We start from the raw sequence: 5,483 nt of genomic DNA, 5'->3' as shown, positions 1-5,483 counted from the left end.
TAATATGGGACCACAGCCTTGCTACTCAAAGACTGGTCCCCATACCAAAACCTGTAGCATCAACACCGCCCAGGGGTTTGTTAGAATTTCAGAATATCTGGACCTATCATGATCTGCTAAATCAGAATTTGTATTTAAATTTGAATCCTCAGGGATACATATGCACTTTGGAGTTGGAGAAGTGCTGTTCAAGACATGGTTTTCTCACATTCTCATGTTCACATATGTGGCAGGATAATTATTTGTGTTGGGTGCTGTCATGGGCATTATCATATTTAACATCACTTCAAATATTGCCAAATATCCCCTGGGCAAAATCATCTTTTAATGGGGATTACTGGCACAGAATTTGAAAACTGGCACCATCCTGATAGAATACAATCAAACCCCTTTCCTTTCCTGGACTATAAATTTGGGCAGGTCACTAAACTTCTTCAAGCTCCGCTTCTGCAAGGGAGAATGGAATTCATATTAGTACTACCTCGCAGAGTTGACTTTCATAAAATTAAATCCAACAGACAACGCCTACAAGGTACTAAACTCAGGTTATATTGCATAAAAATATCTAAATGTATCTCATAATTAATGAAAATTTTATAATGAGGGCCTAAATCACATCTCTTAACTTGTGATATTAGTATAAAATTCCTTTTGTCTTGGCAAACTGTCATGAAGCTAAAGAGTATAACCCCCAAGATTTCATGTTAAAAGAGTAAAGTTACCTGCCCTCCATTCCTGAAGAGGAGAGTAGTAATTTTTAGAGGTATCAGGGTTGTGCCCCCACCACAAGTCAAAGCTCTGAGACCCCAGGGACCTAGTCAAGGCATATCTTCAATGTTAGACTTCGGAGAAAACTTTAACTCAGGGTTGTGATAAGGTTTGGGGGGTTTTAAAGCTCTGGAAACAGAGAGTTAATGGAGAATGAGTAATAAAAACTAAATTCACCTGCCTTACTACATAGTCTCCTAGGAACAGAGAAAAAAATTCCATTCTGTCCAGACCATTGCCCCACAGGGAAATCATCTACTTAGAGGTTGGAATAACAAGAAGAAAACATGCCTAATGAGCGAGCAGGTATAGGGAGCTGCAAAACATCCTCTGCTGCAGTCCCTCGGCACATGAACCTTTGGTTGGACAGAACATGGTTGTTCCTTTTGGAATCCTAAATCTGGCTGGGAGACCAATGCTTGTCTCCCTCCTGTTGTTTTGTCTGGGAACAGAGCTTCGATCTCCATTGTCAACAATCCAGAAGAAATTTTGAATTTGGCAGGGAGACCTTCCTCTCAGAATCCCCATGCTGGTGAGTCCAAATGCCCAATAGACACTGCAGGACAGGATCAGGTGAAATGGAAGCCAATAACTTGTAGCAGAGGTCACCTGAGAACCAGCCCTGCCTGTGACAGATAGCCCAGATCTCTGTGGTTCTTTGCTGGCTTTATTAATAAATTGATATATATATTTATGATGCTGAAAAGAAAAAAAGAACATTGTACTCAGAAATGCAAGTGTCAATGTTGACAATTAAATGGTATCTATGGATGTCCAATGAAAGTAGGCTTTGGGAGGCATAGATGTTGCCTGCAAAAGTAGAACCTAAGTCCAAGGATCTTATTAATTAGCAGGAGTAGACAAATAGAGTATTAGCTGTGGAGGGACATACAGTGAAGTGAGAGTATTTCTTTTCATTTTAAAATGGAGCATGTTAGACTGTTTTCATATTGATGAAAAAGATCCAACCAAGGAATATTTGTAAGTACATCCTTGCAACAACGGTGGATGAGACACGTAGATCAGGGTATCTTCTCTTACTCTGGGTATTCACGCAAAAGAATGATGCATGTAATAGGTGAAATAGTGTATACGAATGCGGTTTACTTTGCAACTATTTCATCAGTGTGAGGCTCAATATATTTGTGGGTTTGTTAGCCATTTAGTTTCTCCTTTACAAATTGTCTCAGTGAGTCCTGTGCTTTTGGATAGTGGTGTCATAATGTTTTTATTCCTTTTTCTTGATTGAATTCTTTTAAAGAGTTGGACTTTCTTTACACATTTAGTTCTTTTATGTATGCACGGATGTATTTGTGAGGAATGTATGACAGTTTATAATTTTTGTGTGTTCAAATCTATCAGTCAGTCTTATAATGTTCCCTCCATTGCATTTTTGCTACCTATTTAAAGTTCCAACCCCAATCAAGGTGAGAGATCTTTAAATGTTTTCCCAGGCTGATGGTATGAAAGAGATTTCTTGTTTGCTTAAACTGTTACTCCATGTGAACAAAGATCCTTATATTTGAACATGATATCATGTGTCTATTATTACTATATGCCCATATATTGTATGACTGTTTTTCTACAGTTAGCTGCACTTCAAATGTATTTTACAAGCTATTGTTTTTCAATTGACTTTTTGTTGGATATTTTTGACCACAAAAATGTTTTAAATTTTACATGGTTGAATATGTCTTTCTTCTTACTTCTAATTTTCTCACCTTAATTATGATAGCTTTGTCCCCCTTTAGATTTTATATGTAGTTTTTTATATCTTCAAGTAAAATGTCCTGTCTACACTGGGGACTTTAATCTCTCTGATTTTCTAAAGATGTGTGAGATAAAGAACCACTTCATTTTCTTCCAGACATTTAGCCATGTATGGCAACTTTTATTGAATAATCCAGCCTTTCCCAAGTAAATTGAAATACAACCTTCTCATATGCTAAATGTCCATATCTAGTGAGACCTAATTCTTGATTCATTCAAAAAATAATAGCGGAATATCTGCCATGTGCCGGAAAGTTCTAGGTACATATCATGCTATAGTCTCTTACGTCAAAGTCTTTGCTAATTTCATTATCAATCCAGGTTCATGCTTGTCATTTACTGCTGTTGTATATCATGTTTCAGTTATGTTTTGATACTCCATTCAATTTTGCTTAATACAGCTGTATCTCTTTGCTGACTTTTCTCTTGGGTTGTTCAATTGTAAGGTGTTTTTCTGGACCATTTACTTTTACTCTTTTATCATTTTTGCTGGGTAACAAGAGATACAACTGGGTGGGATGCCACCAGAACCAAGGAAGATTTTCCTCACTCACAGTATCTCAGGACCACCTGGGCTTATCGGATCATTTTTACCCTACACATCCATTTCAATTCTTCCCTCTCTCTCTCTCAGACAAACACACACACACACACACACACACACACACACAGGGATTTTACGTGTTTTACATCAGGGCATAAAATGGCCATACCAATATGGAGTTCCAAGTTTATCTTACGTGGGAGGCTCACAAACTGAAATTTCTGGGTAACATTTATATACTCTTTAGGGGTTAACATAATATTATCTAGATAATTTGTGTCATATCTTCTCTTAGCTTAATCAGTGTGACTGCTGGTGAGAAAAACATGGAAGTAACACAGCCCAGGACACGGTGTGCTGTGGGTGGGTGTGTGTCCACTCTCACCTTCATTCCTGCTTTCATTTTCATCAGTGTACCTGACACCACCTGATATTTTATATATTTTTTAATTTGCTGATATTCTCTCACCATCACTGGACTGTAGAAGCTAATTTTTTCGGCATTCTGTGCTCATTGACTAGACAGGGCCTGGAACATGGTTGACACTAAGAGATATTCCTCAAATGCAGGAACTAATTTGTCATTAAAACTATGGAATACTTGACCTCTTGGGGAAAAGGCTGATGTTGGCTCAAAATACCTAATCAGAGATGAAACAAGGGATTCCTTGAAGGGGACCATATCCATACACACAACATTGAAGTTAATTTCCTGACTGCCAAAGGCCAATAGAATTATTTAACTATGTGAGTAGTGCCAGTGTGTTAAAAATTAACCACATTATTTTCTTCTTTCCTGTTGGTCACCTGCACCTATAGAAACATGGAACAATACAGGAATTTCAGAATTTCTTCTTCTGGAATTGTTAGAGAATCGAGAACTGCAGTCACTCATATTTGAGCTTTTCCTCTCCTTGCATGTGACCACTGTGTTTGGAAACCTGCTCATCATCCTGGCCATCACTCAGACGCCCACCTCCAGACCTGTACATCTTCATCTCCAACCTGTCCTTTGTGGACATCTGTTCCACCTCCACCACCATCCCAAAGATGCTCCTGAACGTCCAGACTCAGAGAAAAGGCCTAACCTATGCAGAATGCATCATCCAGATGTATTTTTTTATACTCTTTGTGGGATTGGACATCTTCATCCTGACTGTGATGGCCTATGACCAGTTTGTGGCCATCTGCCCCCCCTGCACTACGTGGTCATCATGAACCCCCATCTCTGTGCACTGCTGGTTCTGGTGTCCTGGATCATAAGAGTCCTGCATTCCTTGTTATAGAGCTTAACAGTGTTGCAGCTGTCCTTCTGTACAGATGTGGAAATTCCTCACTCTTTTTGTGAACTCAATCAGGTGGTCGAACTTGCCTGTTCAGACATTTTTCTTAATAACACAGTGGTGTGTTTTGGAGCTGTGCTGTGGGGTGGCAGTCCCTTTCTTGAGATCCTTTACTCATGCTTTAAGATATTTTTTTCAATACGAGGAATCTCATCAGCTTAAGGAAGTATAAAGCATTTTCCACCTGTGCTTCACACCTCTCAGTTGTCTCCTTATTTTATTGTATGGACCTAGGTATGTACCTCAGCTCTGCTGCAATCCACAGCTCACAATAAAGTGCCACAGCCTCAGTGATGTACACTGTGCTCACATGGATGCTGAGCTCCTTCAGCTACAGTCTAAGGAAGAAAGACATAAAGAGGGCTCTGAAATCATTCTTTGGGTTGGCAGCTGTAAAAGGAACAAGTGTCCTAGTGTTTAAGGAGTGCCCTTGATTTCAGAACTCAAAGCTCAGAGCCAGAAATTGTGATTCGTATTAGATTGTGGAAGTAGAATATGCCGCCTCCAGTTTTTCCTGGAATTTTCATTTCTTTGATTCCAACTTCTCTGTACAATTTATGTAACTCACCTTATTAAGCTTATGACCTCTCTGATATTCAACAGGTATACCCTTTGTCATTTTCCTGCTCTCCCAACGTTATTCCCAACCTTTGATGTGAAATTTTTGGAAATTCCCACTTATCTGAGGGAGTACATGGATCTCTTAAAAATAATTTCTTCTCAATTGAAATATATAATACTGATTTTTGCTCTTTTGTTTGACTAAGAGAACAGTCATGAGTTGTACTACTCCTATGGAAAAAGACTATTCTTGACAACCACAGGTATTTATATAAGTTTATAGCAGAGGAAAATCTGAGATAACTGTTTTTCACTGTTGTGAACATCATTCCTTTGTATATCTACCTTAATTGTTCTTCCTGATAGCAGACTTTAAGATGCTGTTTTTATAGCTGATCACGTGTTTTTTTCCTACTCATTAGAATCCTGGTCTGTTATTCAGCTTGGTGTTCACCATGCCTACCATAGACACTGGTGAAAATTGATTAAAAATGTCT

At 38.6% G+C, this 5,483-nt stretch overlaps 1 pseudogene; it reads left to right on the top strand.

Moving 5' to 3' along the window:
* Positions 1 to 1,055: 1,055 nt before the first annotated feature.
* Positions 1,056 to 4,859, top strand: LOC106831236 (olfactory receptor-like protein OLF4; annotated as a pseudogene).
* The last annotated feature ends 624 nt before the right edge of the window (positions 4,860 to 5,483 follow it).

The sequence above is a fragment of the Equus asinus genome, chromosome 10 (assembly GCF_041296235.1).
Source record: "Equus asinus isolate D_3611 breed Donkey chromosome 10, EquAss-T2T_v2, whole genome shotgun sequence".
NCBI classification, from domain to species: Eukaryota; Metazoa; Chordata; class Mammalia; order Perissodactyla; family Equidae; genus Equus; species Equus asinus.
The sequence above is the reverse complement of the archived record's forward strand: the minus strand, read 5'-3'. Positions and strand labels throughout refer to the sequence as shown.